General features: G+C 32.1%; 1 pseudogene across 1 annotated transcript in view; it reads left to right on the top strand.

Moving 5' to 3' along the window:
* Positions 1-1216: 1216 nt before the first annotated feature.
* LOC309628325 (short/branched chain specific acyl-CoA dehydrogenase, mitochondrial pseudogene) overlaps positions 1217-22868 on the top strand; it is a 33804-nt pseudogene continuing 12152 nt past the window's right edge. The window contains exon 1 of the transcript in view: positions 1217-22868. This exon is cut by the window's right edge and continues 12152 nt beyond it. The product of the transcript in view is annotated as a short/branched chain specific acyl-CoA dehydrogenase, mitochondrial pseudogene (transcript).

The raw sequence follows: 22868 nt of genomic DNA, 5'->3' as shown, positions 1-22868 counted from the left end.
TTCTTTTATATCAAAGTTTTGTTAAAATATGAACTTTTTACTTTTTGGAAACTAGTTTGGGATCATTTCCTAAGTAACACTTTTATATTCTTTTTACTGGAGCCAAACAAATCAATAAGTGGTTATTGTGTAGCATGAAAATTTATCTCTAATTCCCTTCCAAGTGACCTTGCCGAGGTTACGGACAAGAATTTACAGAGTACAAGCATACATGAAACTGGGACCATTGAATGGAATAAAACTGTTGACTGTCAGGTTAAATTACAAAAATATATACATAATAACCTGCCAAAAATGAGTCCAGTGATATTCTTGATGCCTAGGGGATACCTAAATTTTAACATATTTTCTCAGCCCTCAAAGTGAAATAGATTAGAAGGGAAAAAGTCAGAAAAAAGATTATAACATATTCATCTACCACTGGAAATAGATGGAATGAATAGTGCCTCCCCAGGTAGCCTGGAAGGTTCCCCTTTTACCTCTGTTTCTGAGCTGTTTGGAAAGTCCTGACTACCCAGCCAGGGGTGTCTTTTGTTCTTTCAGCGTCTTGAAGTGAAAGCTCTGGAAGGCTCCCTTAGTTTCTATGGATTATCACAGAATTGAATGCCAAACATCAGAGACACTGGGGATGTGTTTAAGATACACGTTTCAGCTTCTAAGGAATCAGTGATTTCACTTGCTCTAACTAAAGAGTAAATCAAAGGCTTCACTATCACCTTCCAGGGATCAGCAATTCACAAGAGTCGTGGGCCTTGTCTCTCTCTGAAACATGCAGGAATCGTTCAAAAATTAATGAAAATAGACTGCATTGCCTCTGAGTTCCCTCTTCTGACAAACAATATTTATTGGCTCTCCAGACCATTGTTCTAATTTTCTTTTGTTTTCTCTCCTTCTGGGAGGTTGTTTCACATCTTTCTTCCAATATTTCTACTAAGTATTAGTTACTGCCATCATACTTTTAACTTCCATTTTTTTTTTGGTAAATAATTATTACAGCATTTTTTTCTTTTATTAGGGATACTCAAAAGGCTAAAAATATTACTGGTGATCTTTTAAGTGTGATTACTCCAGCTTTATCTAAGCTGTTTCCTTCAATTTACATTTGTTTCTTATTTTTCTTTTGTTTCTGCATTTAATTTTAGATAATTTTCTTAAGATATTTTCCTTAGATTATTTTTTTCTTAAATGTGTGGTGATCCTTACCTGTCATTTTGTGATAGAAAACTAAGAATCTGATTGAAAAAGACCATTCCCCATCAATCCAACATACACAGTCTCCATTAGAATATCTTTATGAATTTTCTTTTGGGTTCATCACATTTCAGAGAGGAGACTATTCCAATATCATATAGGGATTGTAGACCACCTGGTTACCAATTTTGTGCTTAGCACATGGGGAAAGTAAGTAGTGGTCTATACATTCTGTAAACATTCCTTTAATGTCCAGTCTGGGTCCTTCATTTTGCCTGATGTCCAGAAATATTTCCTCTCACCTTCTGCAGAGATTAAATCTCCAGGCTTCTCCCAAGGGGTAGAGGAACATTCAGGGTTGTAGAATTAACCTGGTAGATACATTAGTCTTTTTCTTAAAAGACTGCCACATAATCCTATCATGCTTATTCCTCCATCACATCTCCCCACTCATATCTTCTTCAATCTTCTGACATATTTAGATATAAATTGGTTTTCTTTTTTGTTTGTTTGTTTTGTTTAGATTGGAGATTTTGGTTCAGGTAAGCCCAGTTTCCATTCATCTAACGTCAAACCAGATCTCAAGATATATACTGCTGTTCTTTCCTTTGTTATGTCTTTGTGGGAAATACCTTTAAAAACTCCATTATGGTCATTTTGGCGATTTGCAGACATAGTGGAACTTAATGTTCAATTCACTGATTTTAATCAGAAGTTTTACTTTTCTTAAGTACTTTTGATTTTCATGTTACACTAAGTAAAAATAATTCAAATTTGGTAAAAAAAAAAAGTGTAACACTTTATAGCTATAGCATAACTACTACACATATGCATATAAAGGAATACATTATGAAAATGACTCTCAGGCACACTATAAGCTCATCCAGCTATAAGAAGTCCGCGAAATGGAAGGTTAAATATAAAATTTCTTTCTTGTTATTCTTTTCATAGCATATTTTTAGCACAGTGGGTCAATTTGTAGAAGTATCTTGCCAGCATATATTTAAAAATAAAAAGAACAATGTGCTGAAATAGAAAATGGAGGTTCCCTATTTATTTTCCAACAATATACAGTAGAAAACGTATTTTAAATGTGTTGTTATAGTTTCACTGTTATTATTCTGAGACAATCATTACAAAGAGCCAAAGGATACATATATATTTCTGGAAGTTTACATTTTCTTTGTAAAGAATTGCCCGATTTTATGCTTACCATTTACTAGACACAGGCACTATATCCTGACTCTAGAAGAGAGAACTAATTTATTATTAATAGAGCTTTATACAAACAAGCATTCATGTCATCAGTTTGCCCTTTTTAACTGTACCTCTGGGCACCATGTGAATCGTTTATGAGGTAGCTGTGTGTCACATGATTGAAAAGATTGCAAATTTACAAAGCATACCACGGCATACACACACACACACACACACACACACACACACACACACACACACACATTATATGAATTTCTTTTCATGAGAAGCAGTTCCTCATTTGGTATAAGAATAAACATTGCCCTATTAATTAGGAAAGGTTTTCCCAGTTAAATAGATTTTAGCCTAATAGCAGGGACATAATTATATTGAGACATCATGATTGGTTATAGATTGTATTAATGATAAAATACTATAAGAGTCTTAATCTTTAAAAACTGAAGAAAAATGCTAGCAAAATATCAGATTATCAGACCAGACTATCATATGTCATGGATATAATGGAAAAAATCTGGAAGTATTAAATCAGGCAAACCATTCTTACCAAATTTAGAACACTAAAACATATATCAGTGACTACTATCTTGCCTCACCACACAATGTTTATTACACCTGACATAGGAATGCACCCTGTGAAGGAACAGCCACGTGTTAATTGTTATAAAAGTTGACTAAATATTAAGAACATATTTTAGAATTTTGTTTCTTTTTAATTCTATTCATGAACTTCAGATGTTATGTATACAGAGCAAGGCATGTAACAGAATGAATCACACTGCTAGACTTCAGAACTCTCCTCAGCTAAGTCTTAACGTCATATATTGTTCATAACATAATCTGGCAAAATAAGATAATGGCAGTAGTAGATAACAGTAATTTAATACTCATTTCTGTCTGCTCTAAATGTGAGATATATTTGCTATACATGAAAACAATAGTTGTTTAGATTGACTAAATATATAAAGTCAATCTACATATCCTATTTCCCTCAGAAACTCTTTTTAAAATGTAATTTATCATTGCCAGTAAAAATGAATTTTGCTTATTAGATATTTGCTGTCTTGAGAGAATATTACAATAATCATTTTTCTAGTTCTTTAGCAGGAGAATAATTTTAATGGAGACATCACAATAAAATGTCTCATGAAAAATTAGAGTGCATTGAAAAAATTAAACAACATTAATAATTCTTAAAATGAGCAAACAATGGCAGAACTATCTTCTAAATGATCCAATGTGAGGAACACTTTTTATGTCTAAGTATTTTCAGATGAACGCATGATACCGTTTATACTCTAAGTATTCATTGATTTAGAATGTACTTAATTTAATGGAAACAATATGAATTTACTTTGAAAAAAATGATGAAAAATATGAAAAATAGCAAAACAAATATCTGTAAGATTTTTCAGAATATAGACAAAATTTTACAAGTATATAGCTTAAAAGCATTATAGTAATTCAATGGTCCCCTCATTGTCCACTGCCCATAAAAGATGTCCCTTTCTTAGCCAATAAAAAATTCACATTTTTTGGAAAGCTTAATTGGCAATTAAAGTTTACTGGGATATTAAAATATGTAATTAATCAATATCACTAGATAATTTAATTAAGCCTATAATTAATACTTTTATATTTATTAGAAATATAATTCTATAAAAGAAAAAATCATAGCAAATAAAACTATCTACATGCATTAACATATAGTAAAAAATATAACGGCATTTATAAGAGAAGTTTATTTTGCATCAACTTTAAGTGAGAGAGATTTGTTTGATTTCTAAATAACATTTCTGTTCAATTCAGCTTTTAAAATTGACACATTTTAAATATCTAAATTATGCATTAGGGCTTCATTGTTAAGATTGATCAAAAAAATTTGAGCAGGTCTATGATTTAGAAATGGTATTTAAATGTAAGTCATTTAAGTTTAATTCCTTAAGTTCTTAGAACATCTGAGTGATCTATAAAAAGAACCCATCATTTTGTTGTCAAAATGAGTGATTATGACTTTTCATTGTCAAGAACAAATGATTACAATTGTTTCAAACATGACTTTAACGTTTTATAAGTACACACACATTACATTTTTGCAATTGTGTTGGCTAGGATGAGTCAGGTTTCTGGTTATTGTGAAATAAAAGTGTAAAAAATATAAAATTTTATACTTTAACATTTTTATTATTCATCTACTTATAGAAACATAAATGATGCATTTATTTCTATTATAATTAAGTGTGACTATCTACAAATATTATTTCACTGAAGCCTTAGTAAAAGGGTCATTTTGATGGCATAACAAACAGTACCTAAAACATGAAAGGGAGATTTCTTTGGTAATCAACAGGAATGTATTACTTAATAGATCTGCCAACTTTAGACCCGCCAATATGTCATGCTGTTACTCACATACCTCTTTTCCTCAAACCCTCTCTCCTGGCAGAGTAAAAAATTTCTCGGGTCTTTTCCAAGCAGATCTTCAACATTAGTCGGAACAATCATTCTCTATGCCTAAATAGAATGGAAAAAAATTCCGAATAACTGAGAATTCTAGAAGTCATGATAGTACTTTTTGAAACACTGTTTTATTTCCAAAGATTAGCAATGTGCTTAGGTCAATATATATGCACCACCTGGATAAAAAAAAAAAAAAAGAATGAATCAATCAATGAATAAAAATTCTGCACACCTAAAATATTTTTCGGATTTCTATTTGAGAATAAAATAAGGCTCCGACCACCTTTTGAAGTTCTAGAAATGTAAGGCAGAGTAGAATTGAATAATGCATTGTGTATTTTAAATGTAAATTGCAGTTTTGCTTGCTTTATGCCACATTTTCAGTAGTTAACAAGAAGAGTTATTTCTAAGCCAATTTGTAAATACAAATATTCTCATAAAAATCAAGTCAAAGTTTTTAAACTTCAAGCTTTTTCAAAATTTATGGTGAAAATTGAAATGTGTTGCAATGTTTCTTAATGAGAATATGTAAGCAGCTCTTTGCAGGAAACCACCCTCAGCAGGAAACCCCTTTTCTCTTATTTTAGCAAAGCTATATTATAACTAACTTTAAACCAGGGACCGCCATGCTCTCCTTATCTCCGGCCCAAGAACACTTGTCAAATCTTTTGATCACACAATACCTTGCCTAACTTGTTGGTTCTTTACTTAGATCAAAGAAGTAGAAATGAAGAATAACTAACAGGTGACCAGATCTCTCCCCTAGCTTCCCCTTCAGTAATCTCCCGAACAAACTGTGTGAACAAGATAGCATCTAAAGAATGATCACAAGGAGTTGACAAGCCTGTATGCAGAGGGAGATGGCTACAAGTTTGATTCCCCTTTTCCCTTTAAAACTTTCATGGCTGAGCAGAATCTTCAGAGCTGATTTCTGGGGGGAAACAGAGAAGTCCACCTTCTCCCCAGATTGCTAGCACTCTGATTAAAAGCAACCTTCTTTTCTACCAACAACTGCCTCTCGGGTATTGATTTTTGAGTGGCAAGCAGCTGGACCTGAGTTTGGTGACATGGCGTCCAACATGGGGCTGCACTCCGGCAGCATCCAGTTCTTCCAGGCTTCCTAGGTTGAAGCTGCCAGTTGTGGCACCATGCTGGGTTGGCCATGAAGAGCCAGCTCCTTATGGCTAGTCGGGCCAGAGTGGGGTATTATCAGGGAAGTCCCAGCAGCTGTCGAAACTGTTCATTCCTGAGACGCTCCCTGTCTCTCCCCTGCTCAGCACCAGCTGCCAATTTTCACTTTCAGTTGGTGGAGATGGGAACGTGCGTTTGGATGAACTGACAAGCTCCAGGACCAGGTTTTCCCATTGGAGGATGCCCAGGCAGCCTCCTTCTATGGCCAGTTGATTCTGATGTGCATCTGCCATTGAGACTCATTTGTGGGCACCAGGCACCACTTGGGTAAGGGGTGCTATTTTGGGCCAGTTAGTTCTGACGTGCATATGCCATTGAGAGACATTTGTATTTAAGGGAGTGTCTGATTAGGGCCTCTACTGGTCAACCTGTGATGGCTGTGCATGTGTACTTTGTGTTCTGTGTTGTGACTAAGTTTTTAAAGTGAAGCTATGAGACCTCTAGTTTTGTCTGTTTATATGTCAGTGTACACATTATACATATGCCATGTCTCTACCCCTGGAAAATATTATCAAAATTGAACTTATAAAAGAGCCCTATTTAATTGACTTAAAAATAAGCACTTACAAACTAAACTCTAAAAAATATAGGGGGAACTAGACAGAATGAGTTTCAGGTTCATGTGAACTGGGAAATATTCAATATTAAGTTAATACCTGGTATTAAAGTTAGTTTCTTGATCTAATTAATACGGACATGTCTTTAGCGTCATCAATATTAAATATAATACTTTTATTGTACTTAGGTTTAGTAGAAGTCAAATAAGATCTTTCTATATCTGTTACAAATTTGTCAGCAAGAAAAATAATTTGGTATGATGAAATTCTTATGAGTAAATTGAATGCAAATGAGATAAGAGCTTTCGGGACAAAATAATATGGATACAGAAAGTGATGGAAAGTTTGAGTTTGGTAACAAATATAATGTTGCAAAAAGAGCCAAAAAGCCTGATTGATTATTCCCCGCGTGTTTTACTTTGTTTTTTTTTCCAAAACATTAAAAGCACAGAAACTAATATTATAGACACAAGTTGTAAACAACACTCAAAATTAATGTGTATTTTTCCCCTGCTCCATCCGCCATCAGATATTTCCAGGAAAAAAAAAAAAGATATGTATTGTTCCAATGCATATTTCTATATATTGAATATATGTATAGCCATAAACTTTATGATGATACTTTTTTATGAACATTTGTAATTCGCATAAGTTCTATCCTATTATCCTGCCTCATAGAAATTTGCTGTTTTCATTTAACATAATGAAAACACATCCATGTTGATACTTGTAGATCAAGGAATTTTTCTCTTTTTGCTCCACAGAATCTCATTATATGATTATGAGGAACTCTTCCTTTGATCTTTTTTTTTTTTTTTAATAAATTGCTTGTCATAATTTTACACTGATTGATTTTATACCCATTTTTATACTCATTCATCTTTTGCTTATTTGAACATTTAGAATGTCTTTTGTTTCACAAAATATTTATTTTTAATATGGTAAAATTTATCAGTTCTTTAATATACTTGCTTTTTTGCTTTTTAAGATATATATCCATATACCAAGAAAATAAATTTTTCTCTAAGTTCTGTTATCATGTTTATATAATTCTGAGTGATTTGATATCTAATGTGTTCTTTTCATATATTTAGTTTTTCTAACTTTTGGAAAATTTACTAAGTAATCTTTTCTTGTTTATTTATAAGGCTTCCTCTCTCAAATTACAGCAAAATATATGTATATTTTGTCCTCTGACTCTGTAGTCTAGTCCACTAATCTATTTCCATAATTTTGTATAAAACTACTAGATTTTAATTAGTATATTTTATAATATGTCTTGATTTCTAGGCAATGTGAAAAATTGCCTTCCATTCTTTGTGTTTCTCATAAGAGACTTAGCTTTGAAGACCATTTTTTATAACGCTATTGTGTTTTGTTTTGCTTCAAATGAAAATCTACTATGTCTTTCAATCATGCTTTTCAATTTTCTTTCAATCGTATTTTGTGTAATTTTTGTTATATTCATTCTTAAACATTTTTTAATTTTGTTGCTATTTTAAGTGATGTCTCTACAGTCTTACTTTATTTTGGAATAAGTTATTATTGTTTTTCTTGTATTACTACTTCCTTCTCCTCTCCTTTTCTTCCTTCTTATCCTTGCTCTATCTCTCTCTCCCTCTGTCTTTCTCTCATCTTACTGCCTCTGAGATTCAATAGTGTAGTGATGGTGGGCAAATTGTCTTGGTGGCAATAGTCTTGTGATTGGAATCTCTCTTTTTTTCTTACTACTTCATCTCACTCAACTCCACACCAAGAGAGTTTACTGTGTTTTAAGAGCTCATGTAATTATATTGGACTCATCTTGATAATCTGTGATCTTCTCCCTATTTTAAGAACCTTAACCTTAATCTCAACTGTAAATTTTCTTTTGCCATGTAAGGTAACATATTCACAGCTTCCAGTGATTAGGGTATTGACAGTTCTAAGGGGAATTCTGCCCACTGCACATAGCATAAGAGAGGGAATCATAGCTCTTGACTCACAATATAAGGTACAGAAGTTTATACTTGAATGTTTCATAAGAAATTGATAAGGATATGAAAAAATAATATTACAACACTTAAATAACACTTACTATTGTGAAAGACATTGTTGAAAACATTTCATTTTTAGAAATTATTGTATGAAGTATGATTGGTGTCCCAGTTTTATACACGAGTAAACTGAGGCACAGAGTAATTAACATGTACAGCACTAAAAAGGAAGAAAGAGAGAGAAGGAAGGAAGGGAGAAAGAAAGGAAGGGAGGGAGGAGGAAGGGAGAAAAAGAGAGAAAGAGAGAAAGAAAGAAAGAAAAAGAAAAAAGAAAGGAAGAAAGGAAGGAAGAAAAAGAAAAAGTTGGTTTTGATTTTGCTGAAAGATGACAAAAATAAATTGTTTCATAAACTGTATGGTTCAGCTCTTTAGTATTTGTCTACCTTCAAGAGACAGTATGTTTCAAATTGATATAATTTCTCTAGCAAGGTTACATTTATAATCTCCAGTACTATTCATTTTCATCTATACTGGGTTGCAGACAATTCCCTTTCACCAATGATGCTTATCAATAAAACAGGCAGATGTGGAAGAAATAGCTGTCTTAAATTGGAGGAAACTGTCACGAAGGATTATTTTTCACATGCATGAGTCCTCAAAAGACTGTGCAAGATCTTTCTGAATGACAGGAGACATCCTATCAGTACAAAATATCACAAAAGCCATGATAAAAACTTTGTGCTACAGCAGACTACTGCACTTGAATTAGGTATACAGTGTATCAGAGGGGGAAAAACATTATTTAAATATTATATAATTCTTGACTAACTAGATTATTTTTAAAACATAAATTCATTACAAAAGTGGAAAATTAGCATAGGAATTTCTAAAGCAATATCTTTTGAGAATGCAAAGCTAGCCTTTCTTGACTTATATTTTCTGATTTTTCTATCAATGATTCATAGTTGAATTTATTCCTCCATTGCTTTACAAAGGAATAAATATTAGATAGGAAATTCTCACCATATTTCTTGGTATATGGTATCTAATTTTTCCTTTAATGCTTTTTGGGTCAAAATTAAATTTAACCCTCTAGATGTTTATATGTTATTTAGAATGCCTTCCTCTCACTGTTTGAATTCATTATATATCTGTCTTCCCATCCAAATAGTAAGTTCTTTGGGAATAAGTGTTTTATTATCATTTGCAAAGTGGTGACACACAGGAGCCATTGTTTGTTGGCTGACTGAATAAATCAATGGAAATTTATTACCTTCTCTATTATGAAGAGAAAATGAGACAGAATGAGCAGTTGAGTAGAACAATATTTGGATAAGAAGGAAGTACGTCCAAAAGGAAATGGTCAACATTGCTAAATCCTACAAAAATGATTAAGGAGAACAAAGACCAAGAGGATATAGCTGCCAGATTATAATGAGAAAGAGTGTGAAAGCAAGGTAAAGAGAGAGCAGTAGTAGGTGTAAAAAGCAAAATAATATATCTTGTAGAAAATAGAAGTAAAAAACTGGTTATAGATACAGTGCACAGCAAGGGCAAATAAGTTTGTTTGTGAGGGAGGGACTTAGGTTAATGCAAAAGGAAGGAAATAGTACATATGCAGTCAGCATGGAAATAAATAGAGAGAACTTGTTAAATTTACTTTTATGGCAATTCTGTGAAGTATTCTTATACTTTAATTATATTCTCTATAAAGTGGCATTCTCCTAATTGAATCAATAATTTTATAAAAATTGGCACTGCATATGTTTAAAAAGGAAGGAAAACACATTTATAAATTAAATTTAGTGATCAATTTTTTGTTGTTTGTTTATTATGCATCATTTCACAAAGCAATTCAGATGGTCAGCCACAGCTAATAAGGGCACATCATATTTCTCTTTATAAAATATTTCACATGAATGATATTTTGATCTAGTGAAAGGTTATCAATGTTAGAAGCAAGTAAAAGAAAACTATTTTGCAAACTGGAAGTCAGTTCAGGGCAGAAAATACATGTGGAACATATACTTTTTGATTGCAGACTCTATGCTAGGTAATATACTACAGAGGTGCCTAAGAATTCCTGTCCGGGATAAGCATATACTTTAATAAGAGAGACAAATGAATAAATGGGTCCACTCCAATATAGGCATTAAAATAAAAGCATGTATGGTGTGATATGATGACAAAGAGGGGAAGGGCATTTCAGAGACGTTTTCTAGAGGTGTTGATAATTGATTGGAAGTGGGAGGAGATGAAGAATTACAGGATAGACCCTGGGTTACAGATTCAGGTACCTGGGATAAATTTTTGCCATTAAATTAACAGATATATGCCATTAAATATATATATGAAGTTTAAGTGACATCATAATAAGTATTCAGTTATAATTTGAATTGTATAAGCTTAAGACATCTTTGAGACATACAGACCTGACTTATAAGCAGGTAAATAGATGAGTTAGAAATGCAGGTTGAGGGCTAAAGAGAGGCATTGGGAATCATTAGCATATTGATGGCATATTCAGTCAGGAGAGTAAATTAAAACAAACAAAGAGAAAGAAAAAGAAGTACAGTGGACTAGTTTACAACTCCTTCGGAGATCCAGTGTTTAAGGGTCAAGTATAAAAGTGGATACAAAGGACTGGGGATGAAAAATCAGACAAAATAGTGTCATTAATCTAGAAGGAACAAAGAGTTTAAAAACTGACCATTAAACAGCATTAGAGAGTCTCAGTAAAATATGCATGCAGGGATCCATGTTAGAAAAACAGCTTTAATAGAGTGGAAGAAATAGAAGCTGTGTTAATATATTTGAGGATGGGAAATGTATAGTAAAGCTATGAGTGACTGGATAATTTTTACAATACTTGGCTGAGAGAGAAGTCAAAAATCCCAGAAAACCTAAAAGAAAAATGTAGGGAGGCTATAAAGAGACAATTTAGACAAGAACCCCAAATGACTCACGTACGTAATGGATGAACTGAATGAGTTGACTTTAATGGGGCGCAAGTAAGAAATGACTTTATTTTTATTCTACTCTTGTGTTCAATTAGGCTCTGCCAGTTCTCTCACATCTACTCTTTGATGATCTCAGTGAATCCCAGAGATTTCCTTTTATTTTTGTTTTGCGATTGGTCTAATTTTGGTGATTGCTCTTTATCTTCAGGTATTACAAAGTCCTGTCCAGTACTCTGTCAAACTTTAATCTCACAGCAAATACAACAACTTATTTTATTCTGGGCTCCCAGTAGAAATGTGGCTTAGCATCCTTCCCAAGAGAAAGTATGGGAGCATGATTTATTCTTCTTTATACTCTTTCAGTCATCTTCCCTTCCCTACCCTGAAGCTTGTGTTTCTTACAGAGTTGTATGATGGGTGTAGTTAATAGAAAATGGGAAAAAACATTTCATTTATGTGGTGTAAGTAGTAGTTCTTTCTGTGGATATTGATGCTCTTTGTGAACAGGAAATACAGTTTCCTGTGTGATACAATTTGAGGGCTCATTCAGATAAGCTTGTAAGTTTCAGCAGATAATCAGCTATGTCTCCTCTCTTCATAGTCATGTCAGACTTCACCAAGGAGCTGTCTTGCAGACCCTGTGCAAGGCTTGCTTGAGTTGCCAGTAGCAAGAGCCCTGAGGGGTGGGATCACAAGAAGTCAACTTTCATGAAAATGCACTTCCCACATAAGGAATCTCTCTTTCTATGCCTTAATAAGGCCTCCCAAAAATGTAAATTGAAGAAGGGGATCCTAGAAAGAGCAACATTTAAATGCCTGTGATAGAGCTCTCATTGAAGTCTGAATTAAAGTAGCGGCAGTCTTATAAGGATTTTACCTGTTTACATGATCCCTTAACCTCTCATCCCAACTTATAGAAGAGCCACTAGTGCAGGAATGGATGGAGGCGGTGAGAGAGAAGGAATAACGAGAGAGCAGCTTGTGCTTCTCTTCCTGCTGCAGGTTCTTGAGCTTAAGATCAAGTTTCAAACTGGATTTGGAAGCTTTGAATTGGATGTGAGATTGATATCTTAAATTGAACTAGACTGAAAGTTTTAATTCTTGAGAATGTACTTAAATTATCAAATGAGACATTTAATAACAGAAAGTGACTAGTGAGCTAAATACAGGATCAGACTGTTCAGTCAGCTAAAATCAGAGATCTCACTGGGTGTCAAGATTTCCTAAATAAATTCAAGGACATAGGCAAGCAAGAGGTGCAGTGAAGCAAAAGGAGGTCTGGGAAACTGAGGCTGTTCCCCAGGCCCCCACCTTTCCATGTCAGATATGCACCTCTGGCACAGGAGAGATTAGGTTCCTAATGAGTTTGTAGAGTGCTTGCTTCACACAGCAAGAATTTCAATTATGACACATCTCCATTTTATATCAGAGATTGCATAGCTTACACAGAATTCTCCAGAGTATCAAGCCTCAGAGAATCTAAGTTCTACTTAGTGCAGGTTATTCTTAGGCAGAGTCATCCTATGAAGTGCATTTTAATGATAAGTTCTCTTCCCCTCAGCAGATATCATTTTTTTTTTCTATTTACTTGAGAATACATGTACAAGGAAACTAGTCTGGTTGACCTGTTTTATGTATTTTTTCCTCTGGAGGTGCTCCCCCTGTTTAACAGAATGAATGATATTCAGATAAGCTATTTTAGTTTCTCAACTGGAAAGCTCTGAAATCATCCCATGATGTCATTAAAAGGAAAAAAATTACCAAATAGAGCATGTTTGAAGTTAGAACTCAATGTTATAAAATTAAAAAGTATCAAGAGATGATAAGCATTCAAGGAAATATTATTTAAATTGAGATGTCACTTCACATCCAGAAAAAAATGGCAAAAAGTTATATAATGTCAAATATTGGGTGGATGTTAATAAAATATGACCCAGAAATCCCACTTGGCAATATACATCCCAGAAAACATCTAATGCTGATTCATGAGAGGATAGGTGTGAGAATGTTCAATGTAACATCATTTGTGGTAGTAGGGAGTAGGAGCTAGCCTAGATGCCCATCTCTGAATGACTGGTTAAAGAAATGTGGTAAATATCACCATAGAATTCTATGCAACAGTTGGAAGCAACAAGCTAGATGTAATTAGCAACAAGCTACACATTCACAACATAGTGTTGAATGAATAACAAGGGCAGAATAGCAAAATGCCATTCACATATACTTAACATGTGTAATATACACATAAAACAGCAGTATGCATTTTGCAAGGGCACATCGTTTTTCAAATATATACATATGTGTTTAAGTAAATGCCAATGGGGATCAGAGTATCCATGGATATAAAAGGAATACAATTAATATTAAATATTAAAACAAGAGGGGCATTCTACTGATGGTGATAAAGTGCTTTACACTAATGAAAATGGTTACGCAATCTTTTATACCTGTGGTCTAAAAATAAATTTAGGGAGGAAGAGGAAGAGAACAATAGGATAGTCTATTCCAAAGTGTAGATGGTGAACCTGAGAACAGTTTTATTTTTGGAGTGTAGATATAATTGTTACTGTTTTGTTTTGTTTTCCTAAGGATGGGAAATATAATGACATGTTTAGAATGAAAGAAATGGACCAGTAGGGAAAGCAGTCACAGCGTAGAAAGTTTCTCAGAGAGCTAAAGTAGGTAAAAAGCTAATGATTGGACATATGAAAATGGAAACCCCAAAATTCTGACTACAAATTCAGTATTTTTTCTAGCATATTTGTAATTTTGTCCATGAAAATGTAAAATCATTCAATCTATTAGATACATAGAATTATCTCATGTTCAATCCTGATCTGTTTATAAAGTATCAATTTCTGTGTTTATTTTCACTTATTGTACAAGTTGAAATGTTTACTCAAATATGCTTTTAACATGTACATCAGGCTAATGTTATGTCTATGCTGTGAAAACTATGGAAAACAGTATAGGTATATTGAAAAGTTGTATCGGATTTAAGGCTAGACATCTTCGGCAAAAATTTACATTGGAGTCACCATATTTCAAATTATTTTTATGATATGTACTGACTTTTACTCAATCATGGCACATATTTTTATTTTTATAGTTAACTCACTGTATACATTAGACATTTTACAGTTAAACAGAATTATAAAACCAGTATTAATTATTGCATGTGCTTTAATTTCTTTTATATTACTTAGCAATTTAGAAATATTATGTCTTCTTTAATTCAGTAAAGGCTAATTCTTGGTAGCATTTACTATTACGAAAGTGCATAGTTTGATATTCTACAGTATGAGTAAGCCTATCTCCAGTGTCTAAACTCTCAGATATGAAATTTTATTTTTAAATGAAGACAATCCCATAAAATGTTCATATTTTTCCATAACTACACTATAATAATCCCTATAATTTCACATGTAATCTGTAGTCATTTTTCATAAATATACAATAATTATAATAGAAAATTCATCTGTAATCTCAAATATCTATATTGACTTAAATATAAATTCTAAACCCCTTCTTACAATAAAAATTGAGTGATTAATCTTCATGCAGTCATAGTTCAACTCTGTAAATGAATATACAGGTAAGACTATCATCATTCCTAGAAAAACCTACAAGTAATCTTATTGGTGACATCCAAACATGTTTTAAGAAATTCTCCTTTCTTAGTATGACAAACGTGGGATAAAGATGAGGAGTTTACTACAATGTATCTTTCCTTCCTTTCTTCCATCTTCTCTAGTTTTAGTTTTCTTTTTTTTTATGATTAAAACTGCTAACTGCTTAATGAGTGATCAGAAGCAATGATATAAGAAATGAAGAGAGCAATAATGGTCAGAGAAGAAAATTATTTAAAGAAAAGTAGCATCATGTAAAGTTACTTTATCACTGACTGGGTAAGAAGTGGACTTCTACTAAAAAAAAAAAAAAAAGAAGTGGGGGAAACAAAAGAGGTTTGATAAATGGATGCAATCAACTACAGATCAATGACCACAATGATCTGACTTGTTCACTTATGAGCTTCTGAGAAACATTTAATCTCAATGAAGCCTGCTGGGTTTTTCTTTGCTTTTGGTCAAATCTTCATATAATTTATTCTTTCCTTGAACACAACTAGTAAAAGTGAACAAGAATACATATTAACCACTTAATAAAGAGTTTCCAGAAACACACACACAGGTAAACACTTCTTTTTTTCCTCATTTTAATACAAGTATGTCATCATTGTACTGTTTTCTATATTAATGATTTTATATTTCTCCTATTCTAGTAATGAGTAAATGGAATATCCAGAAGCTATGAAATGAAAGGAATTGAGTTCTATATCTCTTAGTTATTATTATGGTATCTTGAGCAAATCTCTTACCCTATGAAATGTAATATTCTTTAAATGGAAAACTAATTAAATATAATGTTCGTGAAAGCAGTTTGGGAGCAAAATGATATGGTGTTAAGAGTGTGAGAGACCTCCTTTTGTGTCTTTCTACATGTATGATGCACTGGGCAACTCGTTTTTTGTTGCTAAGTCTGAATTTCCTTGCATATAGTGATTATAATGCTTATAAGACTTGTTGTGCAAAGTAAATGCTTTACACTTAGTACAGTGCCTGACATAAAATATAGCCAATAAATATAACTTTCTTTTCACCACCTGCCTATTAAAATAAAACATTTGTCATTACGTTTTTCCAGTTTTGATTCTCTTTATTAAAATACTACTGAGTTTAACAATTACATTTAAAAATTTTATATATTTGTTGTCAGGTTTCAGTATTAAACCTTAGGCTTTTTAAAAGATGTTTGGGCATAAAAGAAAATTTAAAAATCCAAAGTCATGGGCTTTATTTCTTACTATATTTCTTTTAATTTTAAAATTTAAAAAAATTAAGCAGTTGTTACTGTATTAAAGAAAAATACCTTAATTAAAATATTTTTCACTGAATTATATATCTAATTAACATTTATTGAGAACTTTCTATGTGCTAGTTTTTAATCCAATGCTGATAGATTATGAAGAAAAATAAGAGTAGTCCCAACCCTCCAAGGACAAATGGACTATTTGGGGACACAATATGGTAAACAGATATTTGCAATAAAATAAGAAAAGTGCTGAGAGAAATGTTCACACACTGTTAGCAAATATTGACAATAGAATGACTAATTGCACTGAGTTTGAGAAAATTTCATACAGAAAGGAGCATTTCCTAGACTCTTCAAGGAAAAATTAGGAAGGTCTCTGATGGTTAAAGGATGTAACAAGTAAGGAATTTATAAGTAAAAGAGAGTAACGTGTAAAATATGGATGGTGTTACAGCATGGTGTTGCCATGCATAGAACGCAGAAAACATATGTAGAGAGAAAATACTGCATACATTTTTTTTGAAGTTAACAATTTCAACTTTATTCAGAGCTTATTTTTAAAATGTCAAGTATCAATACAGTTTTCATTATAATTTTAATTTTGGAAAGGAATTTAATAACATTCCCATTTCTTTTACCTTATTTTAAAAGTTATTTTTCATATATCATTAGTATTCTTCAGAGTTATTACTTTCTTTTTCCTATTTTATTTTCCTACTTCTGCACTGGAGAGAAATAATCTAGTATATAAAACCATATATTTCTGTACCTATTTTCTGTATACATTAATCATTATTATTAATTCCAGAAATATCCACTAAAGACCCTCCATGGAACAGGCATCATGCTAGATGCTAAAGAAATTTTGAGTCAAATGGAATAAATTAAAATAATCAAAAGAAATCCACAAATTGGGAGAAGATATTTGCAAATAACATATATCTGCTAGGGCACTTGTATCTAAAATATACAAAGAACTCTTAAAACTCAACAATAAGAAACAACCCAATTAAAAAATGGGCAAAAGATCTGAATGGACACCTCACTAGGAAGATACACAGGTGACAAATTAGTGTATAAAAAGATGCTCAACATCATATGTCATTGAAGAAAATGCAAATTAAAACAACAATAGGATACAACTATACACCTATTAGAATCACCCAAATCCAGAAAATTGATGTCACCAAATGCTAGCGAGAATGTGGAGCAATAGGAACTCTCATTCAGTGTTGGTGAGAATGCAAAATGATACAGTCACTTTGGAAGACAGTTTGACAACTTCTTACAAAACAAAGCATAGTCTTAGCATAAGATCTAGCAATCTGATTTGTATTATGTCCATACATAAACATGTATGAAAATATTTATAGCAATTTTATTAAAATTGCCAAAATTTGGAAGCAACCAAGATGTCCTTCGGTAGATGAATGGATAAATAAACTCTGCTACATGCATAAGATGGAATATTATTAAACAATAAAAAGAAATGATCTATTAAATCCACAAAGACATGGAATAATCTTAAATGCAAACAGCTAAGTGAGAGAAGTCAGTCTGAAAAAGCTATGCACTGTATGATTCAAACTATATAACTTTCTGGAACAGACAAAACTATAGAGACATTAAAAAGATCTATAGAGAGAGGGAGAGAGGAGGGCTGAATAGGTGAAGTACAGGTGATTTTTAAGGCAGTATAACTATTCTCTATGATACTGTATTGGTGAATTTATGACACTAGGCATTTGTCAAAAACATTGAACTGTACATCATAAAGAGGGAACTTTAATGTAAATGACAGAGTTTAGTTAATAATAATAATACCCATATTATTCAATCAATTGTAACAAATATCACACTAATGCAAAATGTTAATAATAATGGAAATGAGAGGAAGGTACATGGGAACACTGTACTTTCTGCTCAGTTTTTCTGTAAATCTACAACTACTTTAAAAATAAAATATGTTAATTAAAAAAATCTTAAAGAAAATACTAAACATAGTTGAAGAATTTCTAGAAAATGATGAAAATTAAAACAATATATAGACTAACACTTGTAATACATCTAAGTCAGTGTTCAGAGGGAAAAAATGCATAACTTTAAGGACCTATATAGATTTTTAAACAAAATAAAATAATTAAGCATTCAATTTTTTAAATCGAGTAATAACAATAAATTAAACAGATAAAGCAAAAGAAAGGACTTAAATTATGATATCAATATTAAATGAATTAGCAAAAAATACAGAATTAAAATAAATAAATATATAATGTTCTTTGATAAAAGAACATAAAAAAGGCAAACCACTATTTAAACCACTATTTAAATCAAGGAATAAAAGTAATGAAATCAAAGCCTAAAGAATGATTAGAGGAGAACGTAATTCATAGATTAAAAATAAATTTCACAAATCATTAGAATATTTTTTCTGACAATATTCAAGTAAAAAATTTTAAACCTAGATTAAATGGGTAATTTAATAGAATAATAAAGTTTACTTAAACTGATCTTAGAGAAAATTTAAATTCAAATTGACTAATTTCTGCAGAAGGAAGAGAAAAATTTATAAATTGCTAGTCTCCACATTGAAAAATGACAGATTGATGATACATAGATAGGTAGATTGGTAGATAGATAGACAGAAAAACAACAAACACTAGGAATAAGTTATTTCATAGGCAAATTTTAACAAACTCTAACTAATTGATAATCCCATGCTAGTAAAATTATAACATGACATAAACATATTATAAATTAGTTCACAAATATTAATGAAAATATTCTAAAAAAGATCCACAAAACTTAATTGAATCTCAGTAGAGATAATTTCAAGATTTCAAAGATGTTTCAGTATTAGAAGTTCTCTTTATATAAAACACCAAATTTATACATTTAGGGAGAAAGCTATATGGTCATCTCTATAATTGCTGAAAAGGCAGCTGGCAAAAATCAACAATTCTTGATAAATACATTTAGTAATAGAGAATGTCTTGGTTAACATTTCTTAATTAGTTAAGATCAAGAGTAACTGAGAGAAAGACAATATGTCTGAAGGGCAGAAAATGAGAGGCACTGAACCATAGAAGGACGTAGAAATAGACGAACAATGTCATGAGGTTTTATGACGAAGTCAGGAAGTGATTTAATTAAAAGTAGAAGATTTGAGTAGATAGTCAGAGAGATGATAGGTAGAAAAGAGATTAGAAATTGGCGAAGTAATGGAATATGTACACAGATTCTCAGATTAAATGGTGTGGAGAACAAAATTTCTGTAACTTGAATGTCCAGTCCAAACACGACATGTTAAAATGTAGGTTCAGATTGAGTTATTCTGATGATGCCACCCTGCTGGTCTATGAACCGACCACACATTGAATAGCAGGGTTGTTGCTCACAGACCTAAAAATTGGTGATGCTTGAACTAAATTTCTCTGACTGCTGGTCCATTCTGTTGCATATCAGGGAATATATCATTCACTGAGATAAATCAAGTAATGAATGGGAGCAGGTTTTCAGGAGAAAAACATAGTTTTCTTTTAGAATTCCTTAGTGTTTTCTTTGATTTCTCCTTAGACTTTTTTTTTTAATATTGTCTTACCTGCCCAAATCATATTTCTCTGACCCCTTCTCACCAACAGAAAATATTTTCTATCCAAAAATGCATGAGATTATATTAGTCACAAATGAGTTTTAGTACTGCTAACACTTAAAGTATATTTTCTTTCTAAGTTTACAACTGAAAGAACATTGGATCATTGTGTGTGTGTGCTGTATGTCATTTTATAGATTTTTCTTGACCAATACAATACATTTAAGATTTAAAAGATACTCTTCTATAGCCTCTGGGATAGGTAAAAATTATTAGCACTATCACCTATAAAAAATATGTATTTCTGTAGCTACTGTTTCACTAGCTTATTTGTTCATTTGTTTATTGTTTGCATGTATTACTCCCTCCAGAATAGTATCTAATTAATTGTTTAATTTTCTTTCTAGCATTGGTATCATGGCCATAAGAATAAACTTGGTATTTGAGAAAAAGTATTCACTACTTTGATACATTTATTTGAGTAACCACTTATCCTGGGGAATGTTCATGGCAATTGACCCTCAACAATCTAGATGCTTTTATATATGGAAATGAGGCTAGAGAGTAAATCAGTAGCTGACTTTTGAATAACTTCCTAACTTTGCACTTTTCCATTAGTGAAGCATTAGACTGCCCAATTTATAACTTCTGAATTTGGATACTTAGAATGCCCTTATGCAACTGACCAATTAAATGAGACACAACTATAAGAAAACATAGTCTCAACAATTCTTTGTCTTGATTTTCCTTACTAGAAAATTAAATCCATCCAAAAGATTATAAGCTTAAGCAATGGCTTTCTTTGTGCTAATCAATGTAGGCATAGGTGTACAGTGTCATTCTGTTGAAACTAAGCATGGTTGCATGATTGGCTCAATGCCCTTATGCTGTACAAAATGTAAATGATCATTCTACATATTTTATCAGTTAGCTTTTTATAGTAAATGCTGTACAGTGGATTACTGACTTGAATTATTTATGGTAACATCATCTTATAGAGTGACTGAAATGCATATGTTATAAGCAACATATTAAAGTAAGAGAACTAAAGGTTACCTCTGGGGATATTGCATTCAAAGAATATACATGTAGCTTCAAGTTTTCTATAGTGAATATAGGATATAATTTTTTGCACGTATTTTTCCCTCATTACTCACATGCAGATCTTTACTTGGTAGGGTCTTCAGAATTCGATTAACTAGAAGTTGTGAATTTAAAAAACTGTTGGGATCAGGCAGATAATGAAAAATAAATGAAGAAAGCTCAGTGGTAAAAGAATAACCAGTGGTTGGGACATGTGAAAAGAGCAACAAGAACACGTGCTAGCTACAATGAGCAGCTGCTTTTCAGCCCCAGCCCCCATATGTCACCAAGGAATGTAGATTTCTTAGATGTTATTTGTTTCTTAGTTTCTTAAATGCTGAAACAAAATGCTTTTAAAGCCTTTCCAGTGCAAGAAGACTAGATGTGCATTTTTTATTTATAACCTTTGGCTAATTATCAATTTAAATAAATTTAACCATCCTTTCAAATTCATATTTTAATGGTTTTTCTCTGTATCTTACTAAAAATAGTTAACATTATTTGAATTATTAGGGAGTGAGATACTATTACCATGCTAAACTTTACACAAGTTATCTCATTTCATCCACGCAATAACATTATAGTTAAGTGCTGTAGGCACCTTTGTTTCACATAGGAGGTGTGGGGAATTTACTGCACCAGGAAGTCAGTCTTAAGAAACAGTGCCCCTAACATCTATGTACACCATTCTTCAAATAATGCACATAGAAGATAAATGTACCCATATGTACAGGTACAGATGTAGCTCTGTTTCCCTATCTATCTATCTACCTATCTATCTGTCTATCTATCTAACAGAATTACTGTCCATGTTATGAATATCTACTTTTAATCAAGTTTCTTTTCTTATACTGCAGATAAATATTGCCATTTAAAATTACTTTCTCAAACTAGTTACTATTTCATCCGCATTAGTTCATCTGCCACTTTCCTTTATAATTCACTCTTCCTGACTTTGTGCAAGTTTTACCATTTAAAAAGACTTTCCCTACTTTTTCTCCTCTTCACCTTTGTATTCATTACATTATTGAGGCTTCTCAAAAAACTTCCAGGTTAAATGTACCTTACCATGATTATGCCTTTATTTTCTTTCTGTCTAGAATGTATGACCCATATAATTTATTACTTAGAATTATAGTATTTTAAATGTACTAATGCCAATCAAATGTGCTTATGTTGTTTAAAATACAGGTTTTAGGATTTTTGAAATCAAGGATCAACATTTCTGCTTTTTTCTATTAATTTTCTTTCTTCCCCCCTAATGCCTAGCCAACACCAAGAACACATTAAGGGCATTCAATAATTGCTTGTTAAGTGAAAGAAAGAATGAATATTTGAGAATTCCCTAGAAAACTGTGAGAGTATCCTTTTGACCTAAAAACATTATACTAGCATCTTCCAGGAATGCCAGAGTTAAGAATATAATTACTAATATCAACAAAAATTTATTTTATCTGGATAATGTTTTGTTTTCTGAGCAAAATCCTGATGTACTTTGAAAGTTAGGCCTGATGTTAACCTCAAGAGTATATGATAGATAGAGAACCAAGTTCATGGAACCAAGTTTGAACCCAGGAACCCAAACTACCCATTCTTATGTCAGACCATCCTTTTTTATTTTTGAGTTCTTAACTCCCTTAGCTTTATCTCCCTTTTCTGTGAAATTAAGGATTTGAGTAGACAATCTTTAAGGCCCCTTCTAGTTCTAAACTCTTATACTTTATTAACCACAACTTGTTGCCTCAGTTGGCTCAGAGGTTCAGCTTAAACA

The sequence above is a fragment of the Balaenoptera borealis genome (genome assembly GCF_965194805.1).
Source record: "Balaenoptera borealis genome assembly, chromosome: 4".
NCBI lineage: Eukaryota > Metazoa > Chordata > Mammalia > Artiodactyla > Balaenopteridae > Balaenoptera > Balaenoptera borealis.
Note: the sequence above shows the minus strand (reverse complement) of the source record. Positions and strands in the feature narration are given on the sequence as shown.